General features: G+C 39.8%; 1 long non-coding RNA gene across 6 annotated transcripts in view; it reads right to left on the bottom strand.

Annotated features, from left to right (window-relative positions):
• LOC128153904 (uncharacterized) overlaps window positions 1-26,521 on the bottom strand; it is a 108,914-nt gene that overhangs the window by 29,804 nt on the left and 52,589 nt on the right. For 3 of the 6 annotated variants that reach the window (XR_008239148.1, XR_008239144.1, XR_008239143.1), the window contains 2 exons: window positions 25,345-25,450; window positions 23,166-23,296 (listed from right to left, as the gene is read on the bottom strand). This is a non-coding gene — a long non-coding RNA (uncharacterized LOC128153904). Of the gene's footprint in view, window positions 1-5,705; window positions 6,403-15,159; window positions 15,227-17,759; window positions 19,436-23,165; window positions 23,297-25,344; window positions 25,451-26,521 lie in introns of those variants that run through there. The other 3 variants (XR_008239145.1, XR_008239146.1, XR_008239147.1) reach the window with 3 other exon arrangements.

Genomic DNA, 26,521 nt, shown 5'->3' with positions numbered 1-26,521 from the left:
TTAAAAAAGGTGCAAAGAAACTGGAAAGAACTAAACAAAGTCCAACTGAGAACAGCAAGAATGGTCAGGGCTGAAGAAGTATGACTCATGGGAATAGGATGATGCTCTTTAGTTTAATAAAGAGAAAACTAGGGAGAGATATAATTAACAGTCCAGTTGGTGAAAGGCTACTGTTACAAGCACGCTGATGAACTGCCTTCGATGTCCTCCAGAGGAAAACCCAGAGACTTTTTTTTTTTTTTTTTGGGAAAGAAGTTTAGCATATCTGTTTTGAGATTTGAAGACAATTTCCATGTCATGAAAACATACAGGAGATGACTTGCACAAGCTTCTTTCCCTCCAGAGAAAGGAAGGCAGGATCAGCACAGCCCCGACGCTGGGGCTACCAGAGCTTCTCTTGCTCCACATCAGTGGGAAGAGCAGTAAATTCAGAGATGGGAACTACCAAAGGAGAACTACTAACGATAAAGACAAAACAAACCCCCATAGTCCCTCTGGAGCAAAAGATGAATGGTAAACTAAACTCATCCAGCTACCATGCTGGCTAAAACACACATTAAAAAAAAATCTAGAAATATTGCCAACACACATTTAGAAAGGGTGAGTCAGAGCATACAGAACAATGAGACTTCTCTGCAACTCGTGACATCTTTTAAGATTTTCCTTTCAGATTTGATTTTCCTTCTATTTTCTGAGTTTTTCATCCTCAAATCACATTTTCAATATTTCTTCTGCTTCCATATTAAAAAGTACCAAGATTCTGTAATATGCCTTTTTACGATATCAACTTTAAGAAAAACAAACAAATTGTACAAGACTTAAATTGGATCATAACAGGTGGTGACACTGAATTGGAGAACATTTATTGTTCATTATCTTAGTTTAATTGGCTTGATTAAAAGAAGACATATTATGGAAGAAAAAGAGTCCTAATAAATAAACCCCACACTGCTCCATCTCTTCTTGCCTTGGACCAGGCAGCATTCTTGCCCAACCTGCTGCAACACTGGGTAGGGGCTCATTGGTTTCTGGTCACTGGATGTGATTTATTCCCATTTAAATAGGGGCAAAAGGGCAAGGAGCGGGCGAAGGGTCAGCTCCTCCTCCACACCCATCCCAGCCAACATGCATCATTCATGGCATAGGGGACGTGCTGCTCTACGTACGGAGTCTGTCGCAAAGCTGCGATAGAGCCTTTAGCTTTTGACGCTACTACCTCACTCTGATCTACGTGTGTATTAAAATATCATCGTCTTTTTTTCTGCTCATTAGAATTATAGATTTAGTTTATTGTTATACTTTCCATAGAGCCTTCTCTTTTTATTAGCATTGTACAATCCGTACAAAAGCAAAATTTAGTCCTTTCAGGGAGCTGAAAGGAAGCAATCTTTTACATGACAAATCCAACATTATCATATGTAAACCTCATTTACTATGTAATGTCTTCCTGTTTCCAGTTCATTAATTGAATGAAACCTATTTTCATATTCTGGTAGGCAGCAGTATTCTCCAACTAACATAAATGGTGCTTTTAGAAAAAAAAAAAAAAAAAGTAATGCTATAAAATATTTAACATAACGATTGGTCCAAAAATATATGGCTTTCTGAAAAAAAAAAAAAAAAATTCAGTACATTTCTCAAAAATAAGAAAATGGTGGCTGAAGTCTGCAGCTAATATAAAATTTGTTTTATCAGATTAGCAACTACAACATAACTGTTTAACCTTTCAAAAAGTGAGCAATCTGACTTGAGTAAACTGTATTGCATTGCTCGCATCAGCCCAAGGAGCGGGCTGTGGCTTGAGGCAGAGCCCATCCCCGTACACGGGGGGACCACCCTGCCTCATGTCACGGCTAAAGACGTCCCCAAAATGACAAACCCACTGAATCTGACACAACACAGCTGTGAATTACTGAAAATAGAGATAGTGTATATATAGTCCCCTATTCAGGGACAGAGTACTGATATCTTGTTTATCATCTTAAAGCTTTCACCACAATGCTCTTCCTTTTAGAAGACTATTCTTCTGTCCCACAAAGTCATACCAGTGAGAATATCTCAATACACTTCCTGGGGTATTCCAAGAAAATACCCCTGACCGTTAAGCCTCCTTCATATATGCAGAAAATTTTAAAATTTCACAATAAAAATAGCTTCTCCCCGGCATGAGGGTAAGCCACAAGTCTGCTTCTGCATTACAGATGCCACCCAGGTGATCCTTTAGAAGTGATATGACAGAAGTGTCTTAGCGATGTTAATTAAGACCAGACTACCTAGCTATTAAAAAAATATTTTATAAACTTTTGTAAAGGTAATTTCTTCTATGCAGCTGCCTATGGTTTTGCCTGCCTTGCTTCAGAAAAACCACAAAACTACACCAAAGCTTGGTTTAAAATCTGCCTCAAATTATGCTACAATCACCCGTTGTTTTTTTATACAAGACGTTATCCCACCCATCTCAGCTGGTTTACCCAAGCCAAAGTTGTGCGGCGTATTTGGATAGAAACTTGCCTCGTAAACTACCACTCTTTAATTTTCATTGTGTATTAAAATGACACTTGTAATGTCCAACTATGCCACTCTAAATATTCATAGATAAACACAACCAAGGAGAGGACAAATTATTTTGTCCAAAGCTTAATTTATAATACACACCACTTTCGGAGACTCAAGACTAATGTTTGTAATTGAAAGACACTGACAATTATTTTGTTGGGTTTTCTCGCAAGAAAATCTATAGCCCTGAAAGAGCAATAGCAATAAAGCTCTTCACAGGTTCCAGACGTGTTCCGTTAGAAAAATAACTTTGTTTTAAGTTCCATTTAGGTTCAAGGAAAAAAGATTAAAAAAATACCCGTCTGGAAGGGGACTCACTAAAAACTACTCTTGTTTGGTATTTGCATTTATGTGGCATGACAAGTAAGAAAACACCGATGACATTTGTCTATGTCACAAAAAGCAGCATCACCACCACACAGGAGATCATGCTTTCGTGGGCAAACCAGAGTAACGGAAAAGGAATGAAATGGTGAAAAACAAACTTCAAGGTCTTGCCCTCAGCCTGCAAGAGAAATTTCTGGGCTGGATATTGGGATCTCAGCAGCCCAAAGCGGTGTGTGGACACCGTCAGGGCTTTAGGCTCTGGTACCACAGCTTCATCTGCATAATCCAAACAAGCCAAAAACCCCTGATATTGAAAAGAGAAAAAATAGCAATTTAAAATGGCCTACTACATCCCTTTTCTTTTTGACCTCAATCCAAAGCCTTTATAAGCCAAAGAAAAGACAAGCTCACAATGAGTGAATATGACCAGTTAATGGGTCTATTCTGAACAAGATTTTAAATAAAACAATAAGCAAGCCTGAGAAAAAGCAATGTACTGGACTATCTGAGGCCAATTGCTTTTAAACACAGGTCATGTTATTTTAAAATAAATTCCTTTTAGCAATTGTTTCATCAGGACTATGTCATTCCAGATGGAATGGACCCAAAACCTCTTATTGCTAAATAGCTTAACCTTGGTGCATCTGGAACTATATTTTCTTCAAATAAAACTAATTGATAATACGGGTGGATTTGTTGTTTTTCTTAACAAAAATGTTCCCTGACAACTTCAAAAACAAATTACATAAAGGAAAAAAAAGTTCAGTTACAAAGCTTTTTAAAAAAATTCACAGAGCCATAACAGTACAGAATGGCTTGTTAAGAAAAATAACAACTGCAGCTGACTGGAAGGAAAAGAAAACAGAAATAGACAACTCCAAAGTGTTTCTGAATAGCCAGGTTGCCAAATGCTGGCAATTATTAGAGCAGGCAACACAAAAACGTGTAAAACATTCCCAAAACTTAACTCCTTTCCCCCTTCTTGGTATCTCACAGCCTCACCAGAATTCAAATCACAGTTGCAATCCAATACCATCATAAGTATTTTTATAATCTGATACTATAATAAGAGTTTTTAATCCCGTTCAGTTGCCAAACAAAATTCCAAGACGAGGAATGGGGATGGCAGGAGCATCCCTATTAGCTAGCGTGTTGTCAGACAGCATCGAGCACCCACAGCCTTCCTGCCCTTCCCAACCCCCAGGTAAGGACCAGTACAGCCCAGTGGCCCCACACTCACCCAGGCTGTGCTCAGCATAACTCCCCGAATCCCGCTCCTCTTGCTCCCCAGCAGCAGACATTTTCCTCTCCCCATTCCCACAGCTGAAACAAGGACTCTCCCAGGTGTTTGCCATGAGATTGAATAAGCAAGTTGCATTTGTAACCTTTTAACGTGCATTAGAAATAAGTAGTGAGAATTACAATAACCACTAGTTATCCTTCAGGATTCCTTAGTTATAAAATCATCACTTTGCCTATGGCATAGTTTAAGCGAAGGCACTAAGTGTGCTGATCATCTTGTCTTAGCACCTAGTGTGCCAGGAGTGTCTGATTAACAGCTTTCCATCCCTATTCAAGTATCTTTGTTAAGAGTAAGTCTTTGCTCTTTTAGATCCTGATCCAAAGCCTTTCAAAGTAATTGAAAAGTCTCCTATTGATGGGAAGGGGTGGGCGCCCTTGCTAATTGTTCCTTTCACATTAGAGTGAAAACAAATTCTTCAGCTTTCATTTTAAATCCATGAAGTTCAGTCCCTTGATATATTGGACCCTTATTTTAAGTACACCGAGGAGGGGAAGAGGAAGATGAAGCCCAGGACAGAGGGCTGTGTATGGGCTGCAAGTGTGTCTGCTGAACAAACCATGCGGTAAGGCTTGGTACATCCCACGGCTTGGATTTTACTATCTAGAAAGGCTCCAAATGTTGCAGCGTTCAGAAGTTCACAGTATGCTACATTTAAAATACTCATTGCTCGCCAGCAGACCTGAGCTCTGAAAGCCACTCTGATGCTCCCCAATAGCTGCTTTCCTGTGAATAATTTGTTTCTCCCCAGGAAACTAATTTTTTAGTTTGCTGTTCTCCCAGATTGAGGTGTCATGTCTATTCAAGGCAGAGGTGTGGATGGAGAAAAGTGGGAGGTCTAGAGAGCATGCAAGCTTTGGTTTGGGGTATCTTAGTGCCAAAAAGGTTTTGAGAAATCAAAAGATGCTTATTCAACACCAAGAAACGTGGCTGGTGAATTGAAACAGTGAATTCTGATGGAAATTAAAAGTTAAGCACACGTGTGTTGCAGTGATAATGGAATTTTACAACCACCTTAAACAAAAAAACCCACAATTAATGCAATTTTTTAGAAAGCTGAGTTTTAGCTGGGTACATATCACCGCAGCTTCACAGCACCATCTCCCAGCATGGCAAACCTGAGAAAAGCTCCGTGATGGGGGATAACTAAAGGTTGCCTTTAAAACAGCTCATACCTTTGCCCTGTGAAGTACATGAACTGGCTGGAACTAATAGATATTTCCACCTATAGGTTAAAAAAGCCTGTGTAAACATAACGGTAAAATAAATACGGGTCCATAAGAGGGGGGAAAGCAGCAGTAGCACATGGCTGATGTTATGGGAAGCCAGGAGAGAGCATGGTCAGCTGGAGGAGTCCCCAGCCTGGGCATCTGAGGACAGCAGACTGCTCTGGACAAACCATCCATCCCACCATGACGTAAACACTCCTATTTTGGCGGAAGAAGGAGAACTCGTAAAGAAAGAAATATATAAAGTGCAACAATAACCTGGAAACATACCTTAAAAAAACGCCTTCTTACAATGAAATCATTTTTCTTCCCTCCACAAAGAGGGATTTCACCCCGGAGTTGTTTCTAAAAGACGGTAAAACATAACAGATGAATCTTGCCTTGCATAAGGAACACACACATGCATTTAAATCACTTATATTTTACTTTTTTATGATGCAATTGTGAATTGTGTTATTTTGCATTTGTAATTAGAGGTTGAAACAGATGGTAAAGGCTTGGTTTAAAGTGATGTACTGGAGTATGCAGCTCTGGTGTATCAGGTCTCCTGCTCCAGCGAGCGCTGAGGATGGAAACCCTACCAGGAGGTGGTCAAATAGCAAAGCGTTTGCTGCACATCAAAGCATGCTGAAAAGTACCAGAACAGAGTTTCTAGAAGGTCAACAATCACTTGCGAAAATCTATTCTTTCTTTTCCAGAAAAGCACTCTTACAACATTCTCACTACGGTGCTCTAATTTTGGCATTTGGGGTATTTATGTTTCAAGAGATCTAACGCTGTATAATTAATATAGCGGGAAGAGAAAAAAGATAAATAATGTTTATAAAATGGCATAAGTAGGTTTAAAAATCATATTGCTTGCTGTTTTGGAAGCTGAGGACTTAGAGACTGAAGTACGCAGAGGTCTCACAGCAGCTTGTCCTTTTACTGAAGTCAATGAAATTGCACCAGCCAAAACCCTAGACCAGGGCTGTTGCTTCGGTTCAAGGCCTGCTGCAAAAGAAATAAAAAACTATTATTTTCTGAAGGCTGTTCTTTATGGAACTGTTTGGTGATTTTGGTTCATTTTAGCATACTGCTGTCCCAGTCACGGAGGATCTGCTGCAGATTATTTGATGGAGTATAATGAACTTTCCGAAGGTCTGATGAGACACCTTACAGAATTCTGCTGCAGCAGTATATCAGACCTATTCCAAAGCCCCCAAAAGTCAATGAAATGACCCAAATTTACTTTTGTGGCTTTTCTATCAGATTCTTAAATTTCTATTTTGTGTTACTCTATAGGTCAAGAGAAGCATTGCTCGGGACAGTGTTAAGCCCATCCTAAGATGCAGTAGCATTATTAAGACAAAACCACCCCTCCAAACCAAACCACAAAAATAAAAGCGTAAGATATCTCAGCAGCACAAGGGGAAGCAGCCAAGTTTTTTATGCATGCATCAGATTTTGCTCTGAATAAGTCAGTTTTATACAGTTCGGTTAAGCCTAGCCAACGTCAGCAGGGGATCAATAATAGCACAAATATGGTGTCTCTACTTGTATTTGCAAACTTATGAAACAGTCTCTAGATTAAGAGAAGGCAGACTCAGGTCAGAAAGCTCACAGCATCGTAACTTTATTCCTTGACAGTAGCAGCAGCATAACTGCAGGCGTTGTCAATAATTTGTTTTTCACAGAACACTGCTTAAAGAGCTTCACACCTCAAGAAATGTGAATTCACGTCACTGCTATGAGACCGAAAATATAACCTGTCCTTTAAGAAACCTGAAGATACCGTTCTGGAAGTGTTGAAAGCTGAGCATCAAAGCTGGAAGCAACCCCAGTAGTCCTATTTTCTAGCCTGTGGGCAGCCACAGTATTCTCTGGTGGCTCAACACTTTTTAAATACAGTGAGCTAGATCCAGATTTATTACGTTAAAATCAAGAAATGCCAGTCCTCCTCCACCACCAAAGGCTCAGCAATTTTTGGAGTAGCTGAGATCAGGCCTGCAATTTCTTTGGGCTTCCTAGAAACTCTGCTGCTAAACTGATTTTTCTAAGCCACCAGGTGACTTAGAAGAGAGTTTGTTGTTTGCAATACAGAACATTTGTGGTTCTTGGGTGATTTCTGCCATCGTTACCAGCATCATTGTGTGGTTTAGACAGCTGTGGGAGCAAAAATAGAAATGGTACAAGGCTCGGGGTATATCCCTGGAGCCTTTGAGTTCAATGTGAGCGTGCAACTTCTCCAACTCTGTCCTAGCATCCTACCATCATTTAAAGGAGATATTATTTTTCTCTCATTTGAAGTACTTATGTACTTTGTTTCTGGGGTTTTTTTGAAAGCAAGTTTGTCGTAGGTAAAGCTAAATCATTCACAAATGATACAATCTTTAAACAATCTCACAAAACAGAGGAGCTATATAACTGGAAAAGCATACACTCCTAAACTACAAAGTGGTCATTTGGTACTGCTTTTGGTGGCAAGGATGGCATGTGTGTTTTTCCAGAATCCTAATAACAGGACTGTGAGCCAGCAATCCTTCCAACCCTAACCAGGAAAATCCCTCCAGGACTACCCAAGTTCATTATTAAGTCAACCAGATGAGAACTCGTAATAATGAGCTCCTTGAAGTTTTACCCTTTTGCTACTTTAATCTGATAACAAGATTTTACAATGAAATACCAATGAGGACATACAAATCTCTTTTGAAAACCATGACATCCATTACTCACTGAGGGCTGAATGTTAGCTAGCACGTGTATCTTTTTTAACTTGAATATTCAGATTCTGTGAGTTCCCACAAAGAACAATGATAAAGATCCTTTTCTGTTTAAAAGAGGATGTGAAGAGTTTCTCTGACTTTGCTTGCTATTTGTGTTTAAGAGCCTCTCTTACAAACGCAGCCCACTGCCCGCTCTAAAGGGTTAAAGTTTCTTTGAATCTTCCAAAACTGACTTTTTCTTCAAAAATCTGACTCAGGTTTCTTACAATTCTTTTGTTGTACAGATACTGATAGTTCTTAAAATTGACTGTTTAAAGGATGCTATGAGGCCAATGCTTGAGGCTTTTAAAATCAGAGCTTAGAGGCTCTGACTCATATCTGAAGGTTGATTTAAGTTAACTTTCGCTGAGATTTTCTTCTTTAACTTGTGAGTTGGTCCGCCAGTACATTTTGTTTTGCTACAGGATGCGTTAAAAGTTGGTGAATATAAGAGAATATTTAAGTACACTTGTGGCACTTCTCAGAATGGAATATTTAATGAGTAAAACTTCTTAAAAACTATGTCTGCAGCCTTGGAAGTCAGCAGGTCCTATGAGAAAGAAGAAAAAAATCAACCTAATTTTTGAATGTAATTATACTTTTTTTTTTTTAATTAATATTGAAGTTTTTTTTTTTTTTTAATTATCCTGCACTTTCACATATAGCTAAACTGGCCTGCCCTGGCTGCTGTTCTGAAGCAGGGGGTCCTCACGCACACTCCCACCGGCTCTGCTGAGCACGTCGTGCCGTGCGCTTGCGTTACGCAGCCTGGAAGGACGGCTCCCGAGCTGGAAAGGCCTCCAGGAGAGTCCCTCGGTGGTGTCACCTGCAAGCGGTGGCACAGGACACGCAGGGCAGCCCCTAAGCACCCGTGCCTCTGCCCGCAGCATCTCTTCCTTCGCGGTGATCATCCACAGCCCGGGACCGTGTGGGCATCCACATGTCACTGATGCTAGAGGGGAGAGTGCTCATGAACTACTCGTAAAACTATATATAAATAAAATATGGGATTTACTCAGCTAACAAGTCTCTCAGGTACAGATCATATTTTGCTACCATAACTAATAATCAACAGGACCGGTCAAGGAGTAAAATATAAGTGATTGCACTAAACCACCAACGGCTGCCTCTCTAATAAAAAAATAATAATAATAAAAAAAAAAGGTAAGAAAAACAGTCAAGAGGAGGGGAAATATGAACAAGGAAATTAAGAGCTAAGAACCAAAGCGGGCTGGAAAGAAGGATACAGGAGTCAAGGAGACAGTAATAGATAATAGTTTTAACAGAGCAAGGTAAGAGCAGGTTTGCTCTTGCTGCAGCCCAAGTGACAGATCTTAACCGAAGGCAGGATCCCAGGGTGAAGAGCCAGGAATCCAAGAGGACAAGGTAATGAGGGAGATGGGAGGGACAGGAGCTGCCAGCTGGGATGGATTAGGATGGATCTCCAAATCCCTTCAGCATGACAAGGGGCAGCCCCGTAACCCTTCTGGCATCACAAGGAGCATCCCATACCCCTTCGACACCGATGTTGGTTGCAGACCTTTCCATAACTGTTACAAAACAACCGCATGTTTTCTCATGCATGCTGATTAAGCTGACCAAACTTTGACCATTTTAGCTATTTCTATATTGCTAATTGCGATGAGGTACTATTGATAAACTGCTTCAGCACTAGGACATGTTCTGCCAAAGAGCAAGTAGCTGTCACTCAGAAAGCTCCAAGCCCTTTCTTACTTCTAGTAGGTCATTTCCTACAAAAAAACAGAGCAAACCCTTTAAATGCATGTATATCCTATCAAAAATATATCCTACGTACTTTTGAAGCATCTGACAGAGTATTCATAATCCAGCCCGAAGTGGTATGTGCAGCTACTACCTTTGAAGTTCAAATGATCATACTGTAAACCACAGAGCAAGGATGGAGTCTGCCATCACTCACCCACAAGAATCCAAATCCATACGCTCAAAATCAGTGTCTTAAACCACTATAGGTTCCAGATCACTATGTCGGTGTGACAAAGAGTCATGCTGATAATATATGGTTTATATTTGTTATTAGAAACATTCATTAAAACAGCTTTTACAATAACTACTATTATCTACCCTATTAGGCTGTTAGGAGAATGATTTTTAATATTTTTCAATCTTTTTTTTCTTGCTAGCAGTGCAATATTTACTGAACGCTCAGAATTAAAATGGCATTCTAGCTGCAGTCTTAAATACGAAAAGAATGTGAAATAAACATCATAAAATCTTCCTATAAATAGGATCTGTTTACTATCTTTTAGGATTGGTATGGACAAAGAAATTGAACCAGAATGCCATAAGAACAAATTTTCTTTAGGGAATTCATTCACATCTGTTCCTGTATGACGACAGGAGGAACAGAAATTTAAAAAAAAAAAAGAGAGAGAGAAAAGAGAGGAAGTTTAATTTTCAAAAGGAAAAAAGGCTTCCTCTGATCTTTAGCTGAAGGTTCTGATGAGTTTTTGTTCTACCTGACCTGATTAGCCCAATTCTAATAAAGACCTAATGAAGGAGGGAAAGACTCATCCTGAAAGTTAACTGCTTTCTGGAAAGGAGCTAGATGGGTTTCTGAAAATAGGCATACCTGGAAAACACACTTGCCTGATTCTTTGTTTGCAAATCTTAATGCACCCTCTTTCAATGTTTGTTGATGCACTGTGTGCAGCACTTCGCAAAAGAGCTTCTAGTCACCATATTTAGTAAAATTTTAATGCGTGACGTGTTGTTGACTTGCTATCATTGTTAATGGACAAGTCATGTACCAAATGAAAAGAAATACCCCTTCTGTCTCTGGCAAGGGGGGATCTGGCATTGACCTTGCTGTTTTGGGGGGCTGCGGGTGCCTGGGAGCAGGAGCCCGTCCCAGCAATTCCTGCAGCACTGACACGAGATAACTCGCTTACCGAGTCATCAAATGTACAAGCTGGGCTTATCTCATGCGGGAATCGGGTTTGGAGAAGAATGAGAAGGTGTGGATTATTCTGTTTACAGAACCTCTTTGCACCCCAAGTACGGTTTAAATTTTCCCTTTGAAATTTAGATCAAACAATGCTGTCAACATTGATTCCTTCCTCCCAGATCGCGGACATAAGCTGGAATCTGCAGACAGCTTGTGGGACGTGGTTTTCGATAGCGCTGCGGCCGAATTACCGCTTTGCTTTTGAGGTCTATACGCCTTCAACACAATGCATAAGTATAATATATTAGTAGTAAAAAAATCAATGTAGAATCATTGGATTGATAACTAAACAGCACCAAGCTATGAAATGCAAATTAATACCATCATGCCTTTTATAATTTATAATTAATCTACCCTGCATTGGCCTACATGTTTTTCCTATTTGTGCAAGGACAGGCCTGATCCAGAACCAAAGGAAACAACCGGGGGTTCTTTGTGACCAGTATTGACAGAACATACAGCAGGTTTCTCAGGAATGCACTGTGCAACACTAGTCTTTAGTAAATTTTATATATATATATATATATATATGGATAAAAGCCGTCAGAAAGCATATAAGGCCTTCTGCAATACAATGATGTTGTTAACTTCTCTGATTTTTCTATTTCTGGTCTTTATAGAATGGAAAATGGTGATGTAATTCTGTGATGCAAACACCCTCTATTAAATAGATTAAATATCATCAAGCCTGTTTTGCTTGAATTTTTATAGCTTCAACACACACCAACTAGAAGGCCTGGCAAGTATTGAGTTCTTTCAAGAACTATTTATTTCAAAGTTACAGGGCTGATGAAGGTTTTAAAGTTACAAATTCCTGTTTTTCTTGGAGCAACATCTTTAAAGATATGCAAAGAGGGATTTCTCAGCACTATTCAGAAACGAGTCTCAAGTGATTTGCCACTTTTGAGTACAGAGATTGTTTTCTAATTCAAACAAACATTTTGAAAAAAAAAAAAAGGATGTGAAAAAATGCTCATTAGGAAAACAACACTGAGAATCTCAGTAGAAATATTCAACCAACTTACCTGATTTCACAGTTGTGCTTTTAGATCCTGGAGCATGAGCAATGTACAGCATTTTTAATATAAGGACAAATGCAGAAGTCATCGATGAAAAAATGAATATTTAAAGGGTTTGAAATAGGTTTGGAATAAACCCCTAATCAAAGGCCCTCTAAGACTGTATTCCCAAAGCTGAAGTCATTACTGCCGTTTCTCAGATTGCTATACATTCATTTTTTTGGTGATACTATTTTGGGTCCAGTAGGCTATGGAAATACGTAGCTTATTCTCACTTAGACAAACAGATATTTAGAAAACCAGATCTATTTACGTAGTAGGTGGACATATTCACAGGAAATATTTGATAGATGAACACAGAGATAAAATGGATAGAACCGCTATGTGCTATGCATAGAAGATTACCTCTGTGTAGATAATGTATATTTGACTTCACCTTTTGCATATTGATCGCTCTCCGAGTTGCAAATACTTAACCATGTATGAATAACTTTATTTCAAACTTGCATGTCTTAAGCCATATGTTCACTGATATCTGAGCATAAATCTACCAAAATTTACTGTCATATACTGCAGATCACTAAACCCTACAGTGTTTCAGAAGTGCTGAATGTATATTACGTTTGATAGCTTCGGAGACGCATATTTTGGGATATAATTATTTACATATAGGGTCCAAGACCAGGAGATAACCTTAAGATTTGGTAACATTAGCACTTGCAAATAATCATCACTACTGTATCACTCTCACACTCCATAATCTGCTAACATATGTCTACATTTTATATGTGTTTATGTAGTACTTTATATGGAAATGTTTCATTACTGCCCGCAGCAACATGTGGCATTTCTTCAAGAACATTTCAGCACCTTTTAACATGGTTTCTTCAAATGTCTTTCTAATTGTGAGGATTTCATTCTACAAATGTTATCACTGCTCAAGCAGATTAATTTTCTTAACTGCTTAACATGCACGCTCTAGGCATTTCTACAAAATGTAAAATATACAGTACAGAATTAATATAAATAAACTACTACCAGGCTATTATAGATCAGATTCAAAGCAGCGTGGTTGGAGATAACTCCATTTTAAGACTTAAAAGTCTTCTTATTGTGGCATGACTTCATCTAAAATTTTTGTTTGGCATATAAGGCAATTTTTTCAATTAATTATTATCGTACCACTTTCTCTAAACCCAATCAGTATGTTCTTAGTTACCAAAACAGTGACCGCTGGTGCGGAGAGTGTTTACGGTGGAAAGCTTTGTCACAATTCTAGTTTTGCTGAATCTCAGTCGATTGCACTCACTTTTTTTTGCTAGTTTCTGTCTGATCAGACATCTTCTAAAACTGCACAAAAGCCAGTCGGGTGGGGAGACCTCCAGGCAGGTACAGATGCAGAGAAGAAAGTAGCAGCTCGCTAATACAAAGGCTCCCGAGCCAGCTCACCATGGTCTCATTCAAAGAGACTTAGACTAGTGCCTGCCATTGATGCTTTTGTTAGATTGCATTCAGATAGCACTTCAGCCTTCTAAAAATAAGGGATCTGAAGCCAGCTGGGATGAACGGCTTTCAGACCAAACTCACTTCTCTCTGTCAAACTCAGAGCAAGCCTAGACCACCTTTTTAAAGAACTAAAAGCAGGTGAGATGAATCCAGGCCCCAAGGTTTATCTGTTTTCTGGTTGGAGACATCGTGAATCTCAGGAAATCATCATCTGAATGTACCCTTCCAGCATCCTCTTCGCCACCCATCCAGGTCTAAACAGTCTGGTCTTTAGGGAGACACGGTGTCAGCCAAAGAAGAGTTCTGGTTTAAGCTTTAAAGGACAGATACAGGAGTAGGAGATACGGACACCATCACTGCCCTCACCCTTGATGCACACAGGTTCCATCATTTGCTGACATTCATGTGGGTGATGTAAAGATTAATCCAATTACATAAGGATCGTCAAGACAGCTGGAAGAAAAACCTGGTAGACGAGGACAGCAGCCTCCTCCTGACCCCAGAGCTGAACTGCCCCTCTCAGCCCTTTCTTGCTGCACTACCTACTCTTGCCCTCAATGCATTCATCCCCGCGCTTGGCAAACTACGTAGAAATTTCCTCTTTGAATAAGGAAATAGTACACAGCAATCCTTCTGATAGGAACAAGCTGATTTCTTCTGTAAGGTCCATGGAAATTTTTTTTTTTTTTTTTTTCTGAAGCTAGAAGAAATGCAATTTCCCTGCTGCGAGGTTTGGTACCGTTACTGTTGGAGAGATGAGTCATTGTTTCTTTCATATATATCATCTGAGTATCTATAACTGTCTCTCATCTAAATGTTAATTGTATCCAACAGAAAGACTTTAAATGAATACTCTGTCAATAACACTGTTATTAATGTTTCTTGATAGGCATGGTTGGAATATTTTGTAAGATCAGAGTCTAATATTTCCTACAGAATCTGCTTCATGTGTTGTGTTACTGCGTCTACTTTTGATCAAAACCTGCTTGTAAAGTCGGGGTTGGCTTTTTTTTTTTTTTTTTACTCTTCTCTCAAGAATTCCCTTATCGCTAACTTTTGATGAACTACGGTTACTATATGTGTAATAGTAATCCACATTTATTTGGACCACAAGCCTAAGTTTAGCTGTTAAATTTATATTTTCAAGTTGCTCGGCAGCGCATTTTATTGCCTTCACCCAGTGCAGCTGGTATCGTAAGACCTGATGGTATTAGGGGGTGACACGGTGTTAGGCTTGGTTTAGTCGTCTGAAGATTTTGATTTATGCCAAAGCCACCCCTGTCTTTCTAAACGACTATGACATGAATCGGTTGGCAGCGATTCCTCGTTCTTGGCCGCTCACCTACCTGAGACAAAGGGAGGCAGAAAGAAGAACCCATGTGTTTGACTAGCAAAATAGACAGAACAGCTTTTCCGTGATGCCCCGTGTGTATACCTGATTGAATTTACCAAGCGAGAGGAGCAGCAGCAGCGTGCCAGCCGCAGAGGTGGTGTGCCAGGAACACCTAAGCAACAGGTGGTGGGAGCCTTCTTTGATGGAGCCGGCTTTGCTGGGCTGCCTGGAAACATTGGGAAAGTTTAAAGCACAGACAGCCCACTTTGTTTGAAAAGAGCAAATAACCTATCCAAAGGCTGAAAGCCTCCTTCCCCCCCACCCCCATCTCCTTTTTCTCTTCCCCCGCTGTTTCTTCAGATTTAGTCCTTTTGTTTCTTCTCCTCCAGACATCTGTCCTCTGCCTGGACTGCTGTTCAGAGCAGCTAAAGTACATATATCCCACCTTACGTACAGCACACTTTGATAGTTCACAATGAGACACCAAAGCTGAAATAAACACATAGCTGGAGAAGAAAAAAAAAAAAAAAAAAGTTAAATCCCTACTTGAAAACCTGTTTTGTGTTTTCTTATTTCTTAAAGTTATTTTTAAGTGTTTAAACCAGACCAATTATAGTCAGAAACTACTTCACTTAATCCATTCCTTTATCTCCTGGGAAAAATCACCAAAGCAATTCTCAAAATGTTTAAATCCCACAGTGTGCATAAAAGCAGCAAGTAAATCTGCTCCTTCCCAGGCAAACCTTAAGGATTTTACTGACATCTTTAATTAAACTAGCAAATAGGTCGGTTTCTCTTGTATTCTGACCAACACACTGTCAACAAGGAAGAAAAAAAAAACTGAAAAGAAGGATTTGTACTGAAAAATAGCACCAGAAACATTTGTATAATCATGATCATGGACTGGAACAGGAATGTAATCAGGAATTATTAAACATTATCAACTACTTCCTGGCAACATATTGCTCAGACAATACTCCTGTAACTACAGCAAAGTTAGTTATGAAATAATTAAACCCCAAAGTTGGAAATAGAACAAAAACCAACCCCAAAACGCACGAAGCTGTGCAAAAGAAAAGCGTGTTTATCTCCGTGAATTTATAAGGGTGGATTTAATTCCAAAAGGGAGAATTGTGCGGTTGTTATTAGATCAGTAATAAGCACAGATGGCTGCAAAGGAACCATTCTCCAACCCATCCTACCATCTCTACCCTGCAGCACTTGCGAAGGAGAAAGCAATACAAAAGTAGAGAGCAGCAGAACTGGGAATGTAATGTTTTTTAAACATAGGAGACTAAGTCTACATCCTCATATGTTATTCATTATCAATAACATTACTGGCAAATTTACCCAACACAGATTTTAACACATGATTGTATAAGCTCATTTCAGAAGTTATATCCAACGCCACTGGGCAACTTGTCACAATCCTCTGTAGATATCATCCCCTGACGTATCCTTTTTTTTTTTCTTCCTGCATGAGGAAACTGATGTTCCCAGGGATGAAAAGGTTTTCATTGCATGAAAAAGCATGATCCAAAAATCCTGCTCTCAGCTCTGTGGAAGAAGGATTTATGATGCTCAACTAGCAAAGATAGCAATTAGCTAGAATACTCAAGAGCAGAGAGCTTGACAATCTGATGAGTTATTCTTTTGAACTGGGGCAGCAACTCATGCATAAATTTCCTTGTAAACAATTATTACAGGAATGCACTGTAAACACAATTAATCATCTCAAGGTGTTATCTCTAGGTATTTTCCCCACAGATTATGTGCCACTTGCTCAATAAATCAAATTTTAACATAAAGACATCAATAGCTGGTATTATTAATATTCCCATTCAACCCAACGTGGTTGGGTAGAAGCTAACAAGCTTTGATTACGTTTCGAAAACACAGAAAATACTACATAAAATAGGAAAAAGATGATGTGAATTGTGAAACTTTGAATGAAAATAGGATTAAAGAGGAGGCGTATGAATCAGAACACTGGCTCAGATAAAATATGAGTACTTTGTAATTTAAAATGCATTTTCACTGATATGAATTGGAAACAGTATAGTACATCTTGTTAATAGGAATATTAAGTTTTACATCATCTTAGATAGGTTCTTCTTACAAAACAGTATTTACAAGAGCCTTACAATAATAGGCTGCCTAATGTTTCCATAAGATTTCTTCTTATGATATATACCAAACACATTTTCATCTATTGTTCGTAATTATCAGCTGGGGATTTGAGTAGCGGGCAAAAGGAACAAAAGCATCTAACTCCGTTTCATCTCTTACAGTTCACAGTGCATTAAACAACGTGCACTCCAGATTTATTTGAAAACCACCCTTTCAGGAGCCAAGCTCTGAGATCCCTTTGGAGATCATCGCATGGACTTTGGCAGGAGCTGAGAGAAAAACTGGTTCAGAAAAGTGGGGCGACCGGGGCCAGGGGAAAGTCAGATGGGGCAAGGGGGGAAGAAAAGAGGAGTTGTTGGAGTGGAGGAGAGGGGAGGAGGAACACAGGAGGTCAGAGAGGACCAAGGAGCATCTCTCTGGCCTGTCAGCCTTGAAAGAGTTTGCAACATGAGGAAGATATGGGAGGCACAAAAACATACGCTGGAGTGGCTCACAAAAACTGCCCGTAAGGATTTTGCCATCGGGAGAGGGGACGGGAGCAGCGCAGAGGAGCAACCAAAGTGGTTTGAAAGGCAGAGGGAAGAGAAAGCATCAACATCTGCGGTTTCTGCTCAGTTATTCCTACTTACCTTCCAGTCAACATCATTATTCCTGTTTACAAACAAAAGACGCGTTTGCTTAGGCTTCTGCTACTCTGCCCAATGCCTTGTACAGCTGATGACACAAACACGTCAGCCGAGTGAAACAGGTGACACTGGGAGAAGGGGACTTGGTCTTCGGCGTTTCCATGGATTGGAGTGAGTTCTGAACTGACCCCTGTGGGAAGGCTACAGGGAAAGCAGATCCCCTGGGAGAGAAGACCGGAGTCCGTGCCCTTGATCTTGTCTTCGTGTGTGAAACCAAAGACAGTGTGGGAAGAGGGATACCAGAATTTGCATCTTCTCAAGTTCCTCTGTTGATGTTCCTTTGTTGATCCCCAGTCATCTGCGGCTCCGCAACAAGCAGATTCATTCAACAGGGGGGAGTCGGGGCGGTAGGGAGTTGGGGTAGTGACTCTCTTTTCCAGACACTTTTCAGAGGCTAACCCAATGTAGTCTTTCCTCAGATCTCCATACATTTGGAATCAAGACCACGGGAGATGAATGCAGATGTTTCAAAGCCTTTTCATACCAGTCTGCTTTATTTCATAGAGCTCATTCATGTAATTTGGTGGTGTCCCGCACATCAGGGGCCACGGTCTTCGAGATTTTAACAAGTCTGTACACTTCTTCTCATCAAGAAGCTGACCACTTTATGACCCGATGCAAGGTATTCCTTTTTTTATTCGTTCCCTGAAGCAAGATGATGGAAATGGGCCAACAGACAAATCACACTAAAGTATTGGCCTAATGGTCGCAGAGATTTTTAAACTGATACTATTCAAGAAGGGTAGGAGTACCGAATGTATTGCACTGTAGAGAGATTTATTGATTGATACGGACAGCAAAATAGCACTGCTCGGTTATTATTTAAAAGATCAGAAGTCACCTTAATATATTTTTTCTGGGGTGTTGCCAAGTTTTACTACTGTCCACTCCTGGTGTACTATATAGCCCTTAAGATAATTTGGTGTCTGTAAAGCTATCGTTTGCAAATGCAACTGAAAATCGATTAAACGCATAAGCACGTCTGTGTGTGCACAGAAAAGGGAAGTATTTGGAGACATTTGTCCCTTTACGTTGATGGTAGTCCTTGCACAGCAAGCTTTTTCTAACCCAACACTGGCAAATGCAAGGGAGGCAGCTGAGAGAGTCCATAAAATGCGAACAAAGGCGACCAAATACACTTGACGAGCTACCTCAATTCACCTTAATAAGTTCTCATCGTGGCACTATCTGGCATTACTAATGTGCTGCACACCCATCAGCACGGAGCAGTTGAGATGAGTTTTCTGCTTATCAATGGCTTCTTTTTCTTTTCGTGTCTGGCAAATTTCTAATAGTGGATGATTTCCTGTATGCATATCCCATTTATGGTTTGTAGCACTGTATTATGATGAATTTACACTATCAATGAACATTGCTGAAGGGCCTCATTAACTTGTGCAGGCGGTGAATTTGTATTTTTCAAAATGCCACTCTTTCTCTAAAGAAATCTCGCTGACAGTGGCAGTCAAGTACTTGACTGGTTAATAAGGCAGCTCAAAGGAAACAGCTTCACTTCAGTGCGAGTTTTTGTCCTTGTTTAATTTCTCCTCCTTTCTCGACAGGTTTTGAGGATGTGCAAAGATAATACATTTCGGTTTTTAATCTCTCAGTCCCGCTGACTATGATGATATAAACAAAAGCAGAAACACAGAAAATTATAGAGATACGCTTAAAACAGAACCAGTAATAAAAAACCTGGGGTTCTGGCTGAGATTTTACTCAGGCAGCTCTCTGCTTGGCATAATTAGGAAGTTTCTTCAAATCCTGCTAAATCCCAGCTCCGTTTTTCTATGCCTGCAAAGTGAACAAGATAATCATGCCCATAATGCAGGGCCTAAAAACCTGAAGGCATCAGCACCCAGCCCTCCAGACAGACTGCAACCTGCAAACAGTTCAAAAGAAAGCTTGTCAGACTAGCTGCGACATATGGAGCTACAACGAGAATATTTCCAGATATAGGAAATACCAAGCATTCTGTAAACAGAGTCGTTGGGAGTATTTTTTGCAGAGATATTTTTACGACTGGTTAAGTTGCAAGAATCTGTTCGCAATATCTGTGCTCTCGGTTACCACCTGTGTTTTTCTCGGCGGAACGTGGTTAACATGCCGGCTTCCGATAACATTTTTTTTTTTATCCCACACTGTGTCTTCCAGTACCTCCTAAAAGCTTTGTGGAAGCTGCAGAGACTACGTGGAAATCTCGTTCCTTGAATACGACAATATTTAGCTATCGGAGAGCTTTAAACGTACCTAGACGTTGACGAAAGGCGTTGCGGGGGGGGCGTCCCTGGGGCTGGGGCTGCACCGATGTGTTAGGAAGAGTTTTTGGCACCGAGGTTGGCAGAGCTTGGCCAGAGCAGTTTGGGGGAAGCATCGCTCCCGCAGGGTCACGACGGCTCAGGACCACTTCTGCATCAGCCTGCTCATCTCAGAAGGGTCAGCCCGCTGTGGTCTGTGCTGGGATGACAGCAGGAGGATGGAAATGGGATATACCAAATATTTTATATATGACTAGTCGGGCTGGGCTAGGTCAAAAAGACGTGCAGGAATCAGGGCTGACGCTGCAGAAGAGACGTACTCAGTGTTGCGTGTGCCATATGGGCAGCAGTAACCACAAACTGTGAGGTCAAGCCTGGGAAATGGCAGCAACAGGCAAGACAAAATGTATTTTCATTCAGTCTTGAAAACCAAATCTCAACACGAAGTTAGTATTTTCACTCTCTCTGCTTAAACATATATGAACACATATATAACAAATATGTCTCTCTACATACACACATTCCCATATAGATGTAGGTGAAATAAATCTGTAAAACATGAGAATTGACATCCACAAAGGTACATTTTTAGTAACATAGAAGAGAAATGATTGACAGAACAAAGCATATGGAAACGAAGAAGAATCTAACCCACATTTAGATCTAAGAAAAAAATATTTGCCTGAAGGGAAAATATTAATTAGTTTGTCTACATGCAAGATAAAAGTCTGGAAGACATATCCATCAAAAGGCAGCAGAATAAACAGCAAAATGGAAATTATTTGTAAATTGACAGTAAACTTGGCAAACATTGAGGGGGTAAACAAGTTATTTGGCATGCAAAGCACTCAGAAATCACAGCCTCTGTCAGGAGGCATCTGTGCATATATTCACTTATTTGACAGAAATTAACATTTTGCAGAAATCTTTGTTGCATGCTAAAGATTTCTTCGCCCTCCTTAATTATTTTAATTGCTGCTTCAAAATGTTCCATATAAACATGAAAAAAGACATTAAAATCCACCAAGTCCAGTTCCATGTTATCAATAACACACAGTAACTCTGTACGGGAGTCTAACACAAAACCTATGGAGACATAAAATATTGATGTAAAAGAGCCACATTTGTTTTTTCTTGGCTGAAATTTATGAAACATGGGAAGACATTCTCAGTGTCCTTTCAGTAGTGTGAAAGGCTCTAAAACCAAAACACTGTTTCACATACAAATACAATTAATCCAACTGCTCAGAGGCCCAGTGTTATGGAGACCCTCGTTTTTCCATTATTTTTGGAAAACAGTAAGAAAAACTAGCTTGCGCGAGCTGTGTTCGTGCACCCATAATACGAGTGGAAATTGAAAGTGACCACGTCATAACAAACTCTAATGATAGACTTTTTTTCCCAAGAGTAATCCAAATTAATCTACGCTTTAGGTATTCCCTTTCTCGCCCAAGGGCAGGGATGCACGACCTCCCATCCACATCTTCTACCGGCTGCACGGGTGACGCTGAAGACACTGTCAGCCCAACCAACAACCCGATTCTGGCTGTCTGGGGAAAAGATGGATAATCTGAAGGTGTCGAGCTCAGAGGAGTCCTGGCACTACCCTTAGGTCAACAGAGCCGCAGGAGACAACTAGTTGCACCAAGAAAACATCAAGAAAAAGGACAAAAGGTTACTTGAATTGAGGTTGTCCTACAGGAATAGGGACTTTAGCCGAAACCCATCTGTCTCCTGCAACAAGAGCGGCTGCTGCAGGCACTGCTGTGGATGCACAGGCTTTGCCATGGATGGTTTTGTGGCAGGACAAGGATTTTTACCTTTTTTTGTACTGAAAAAGGTGCTGATTCTCCAAATTACACCAGGCTCTGTAAAGATGGCAGTGGTACTTCACTGTTATTTATAGCCATGGATTTATGTAAGAAGTTACATTACAAAGTCAATGTAAAAATGGGTTTTTAAAATAGAATCTGAATAATATTTTCTGCAAAATGTAGACTCACGTATTGCACCTGACCCTCACCAAGTGTAAATTCACATAGTTCAAGCAACCGTTTGATATCAGGTGAAGATCTAACTCTTTACACCTACACACCGTTTCTCTTTATCGCATTGGAGCCATAACACGTATCCACCAAGAGTTTGTAAAAATGAAGTAGTCCAGAGAAAAATCATAGCTAGATAGCGTGAGCTGGCCCTCAATGCACTACCTCTTTCTCCCTGTGTTGCTGACTTTTGCATGGGCATGCCAGCCCAGTCTGAGTAAGACAGTTCATTCAAACAGATCCAAGCACTGAAGGAAATCTCACTCAGATTAAAATCCAAAAAAAAAAAAAAAAACAAACAAAAAACCAAGTGCTAAATTTAGCCAAATCTGAGAGAGTTTACTCTGAAAAGCAAGTCAAATACTTCATTTCCTCCAGCAATCCATTTCCAGGTCAGGTTCCAAAGCCAAAATGTCTTGTTTTCTGCATTATTTTTATGTATTGTAACATCAAAGTAATTTGAGTCATTGTCAGGCTGGATGCCTGCGAGTCAAGTCATTCACAACTATGCGAGGGCTATGGTTTCTGCAATTGTAACAGTAGCAAAACCTTGGAAAACTTTCAAAAATGCCAACGCAACTTTTGCTACCTATTTGTGACATTTAGTACAGAAATTGGAAACGCAACATTTTTAGGAAAAAGTCCAGAAATACAACAAAATAAAATCAACAGAAAATAAATAATAAGCCAAAAATTATTTGTACTTCCATGACGCCTCTATAAATACTGAATTATAATAAGTTTCTGCGTAGTATCTGCTTTGCATACAAGACATTTCTGCAGGTTCAGCGACTTTGACAGGCAGAACTTTATAATGGCACTTTCTGAAGGACTTTAGCAGGTATTGTGGGCACAAGCATGCACACGGCTGTATGACACTCCATACAACTCTTGTGAAGTGCAAATGACAGCAAACACTTGCCCCTGATATTCTTTGCTCAAAAGCCAAGTGAAGGGTTCCTCTGTTTTATCCAAGAGCATCCATTCTCTGCTCCTAGACCATAAGCTATTGCCACTTTCAAAACAAAACCCCACAATTTTCTTACCTTTCAGATAGAGGCTTGAATTATAGATTAGAAATACTCCTGGCGAGTCCTTAGCAAGTGCAATCTTACAACAGTGCCTTCAGATCCTCTGGGAGCTGAGCAAAGTGGGAGCAATTCCCTGTGTGGCTTTCCTAAAACAAAACAGTATTTACTAAGTTTTTTAAATGGCTGAAAACAACAAAAGGACTATAGACAAGGCAAGCCCTGTCCACCAGGCACGATGCCCGTCACACAGAGCTCCCCAAAACCTGAACGTGTCCTCAGCGGTCCAAGACCATCAGGTTCCCAGCAGCAGCCTGTTGCCTTCCAGAAAGGCTCCTGCCCCATCTGACGGAGCGCGCGCCTGAATATCCCTAGTCTTCCAGGACTAGGTCTCCTTTTAACTATTTGTAATTCTCTCATATGCTGAGTCCCAGCATCCACAAAACAATCATTTCAGCTTTGCAGGAGGTGGATTTAGGACCTTCTGCACTTACCTGGGACTAGCTGTCTTCTGTTGCTGCTGCTGCCTCTTGAGCTACAGCAACGCTGCCCTGCAACAGCAAGTCTATTTTATCTATTAAAGCACTACTAATACGCCTGGCCCACGGCAGATCTGCATCCCCTACGGCCGTGTGAAAGACGCAATGTTCAAAACAGCGAGAATCCATACGTCCTGTCTTTTCCACTGACCTTATAGGGTTTTACACCAACTGTGTCAACACCTGCTGGCTGACAGGTACAGGCTTTGTGGATTTGAGCAGCGAGGTTTCACACCACCACAAAGCAAAGCCTAGAGATGTCACCAGGCTTATGAATTATTTAGAGCGCTTTTCGCTAATAAATTTCAATGCATAGGTGTAATTAAAGCTATGCGGGATTTTGCCGCATGTGAAAGAAAAAGGATTTAAAGCGTTCTCCAGACTTTCCCCATGCGTACTCAGGAAAGATTATGGAATAAGTCTGAAAAATAAAATTTAAAAACCAAAAAAAGGCAAGAATATATTTTATCCTACAAATTTTGCCTGCGCTCCTGGCTGTTAGCTGGCCCTGTGCTATGACCTGGGGACACTGCTGCTCTCCCAGCACCGCGTGGTTGTGGCTCTACATACCCAATTCCAACCATATCAGAGGAAAGAATGAACATTTATTATCTCATGCAAGACTTGCAGTTACCACTTTTCCAGGAAATTCAGAGTTGATAGCTCTTTGCCCCAGATGTTTAACTCTAGAAAATGTATAGCACTACCGTTAATCCAAGCTCCTACCGTAAATGGAAAGCAGGAGAGTCTACACGTAAAACAGTTAAATCCCATACTATAGCTAGATGTCATAAAATCGGCTCTTTCCAAACCTTTGTTTAAACTAAACGTTATAGTCGTGCTCTTCTTTCTGAGATGGTCTGAAGACAGAGGAGCGGTAAGGTTTGCAGGGAGTGGTTGTGTCTTTTGTAAGCTCAAGCAGCCTAAGCGGAAAGAGGCGGACAAGCTTGCAGGCACACAAGGGCACACATGCTCTAAATAATTTATAAGTCTGTTGACAACTCCAAGTCGTGCCATGTGTTATTTTGATACTTTACTGTTCAAATCTATAAAGCTCGTATCTGTCAACTATCAAGTTCTTGTGCGCCCCAAAGCTTGTTCATTTTTTCCATCTATATCAGCCAGTCTAATAAAAGATCTTGCCTCACCCTACAGATTTGGCCTCTTGGAAACAATACGGCCTTCTTAATGTCATCTGTCCCAGTCATGTTTACACCTTGGCTGGTTTACACCGCCAGTCCGAGTTGTAAAGAATATCCACTGCTAAGGGACTTCTGTGACCTGCTACGTATATAAAATATGTACATAAAATACATGAATACTATCAAACATATAATGACTTAAAACAGATTATGGTTTTCTTTTCCCTAGCAAAAATATCTTAAATTCATAAGGGAAATATTTATATTAGTGTTTATCCTTTAAACATGGGAAAGGAAAATATTTGGAGAGAAAAATCTCTTGAAGATACCACAGTTCTTTTGTATCTTCAGTTTTCAGACCGTCACTCACATTGTTTCTCCTCAGTCAGCTCAACAGACTAATTCTATTTAATCCTTTTCTTTTTATATGTAAAATGATACAGTTTAATGCTCCACAGTTTAATATCTGTGAAGTTTTATCTTTATTTGTTTGGGAAATTTGAGTCAGATACTCACCTACTGTAATTTCCAAAGAACAAACAAATGAAAAAGGGCAGTCCATTTTCATGCAAATCCAGCCAGCTGTTTAGCTCAGGCTGCCCTTGCCTTCTGATGTGAGGATCTGCATAAAAACCAAAGTGGAGATATGATAAAATATAAAAGGCTGACAATAACATGCAAATCGAAATCAGTCATTGGAAAACTGTGGACTCATTGTCATCAAAAGAATTAGGTGGCAGAACAAAACAAAAGAGCCCTACTGATAAAAGTAACTATGGCACGATGGCTTTAAAATCTACAGATTTCTTATACCACAAAGAAAATTGAAATTAAACACCTCTCTAGACTGTCTGCTTTTAATCTTTTCCTTCTGAGCTGCTTCCTGACATATTCTCTGTTAACTTTTTATCAAAGGTCATTTATAATCATATTTCAGAGATAAAATAAAAATTAAAAAATACATTTATTTCCTAAGTTTTAATCAAGTCCCCAGAAAAAAAAAATTATACTAAAATAAGCAACTGAACACTAAGCAATGTAGTCCAGACACACTAAAACATTTAGAGAAAATACTAGTGGCCCCTTACATTATCAAATCTAGAACTGAATTTTTGGGTATAATTTTGCTCTCATTTAGATTTATAATTAAATCTGATGAAGAGTTTTGGGTGGTTTTGTAGCCATACAGAATAACAGCAAATCCCCGAGTTCTGATACACAACAAGGCCATGATGGTGACAGAGGGCACACCCTGCAAGGATAAGCGGTATCAGTTTGCTGTTAGTTATATATGAGAATATCCCCCGGTTTTGGAAGCTTCATTAGTTTTTTTGGAAGAATTCTCTGAAAATATTCAACAAAGTATTCAAATCAGTTTAAAATTTTCTTACTAAACTCTTTCCTTCCTCATCGAAAAAAATGGATTTCCAGTGAAACATATTTTTCATTCCAGAGGAATAAAACCAGTTGCCCCCAAATTCCAAAACATTTTCATAGCTAGGCCACCTTAGGTAAAGAAACTTAAGGATTTCTACCTGAAGTTGAACAGGAAATAAATTGAGTTTTTACTTTTCTTTGTCTTGATATTTCATTTCTGTTGATAGGGTTTTTTTTTTTAAAAGATAACATTAAGCAACTTGGTTGTAAAATAAGAAGATCTAAAATGAAGATGTTAAAAAAAGAGTGCAAAAAT

Source organism: Harpia harpyja, chromosome 18 (assembly GCF_026419915.1).
Source record: "Harpia harpyja isolate bHarHar1 chromosome 18, bHarHar1 primary haplotype, whole genome shotgun sequence".
Classification (NCBI taxonomy): Eukaryota; Metazoa; Chordata; class Aves; order Accipitriformes; family Accipitridae; genus Harpia; species Harpia harpyja.
Note: the sequence above shows the minus strand (reverse complement) of the source record. Positions and strands in the feature narration are given on the sequence as shown.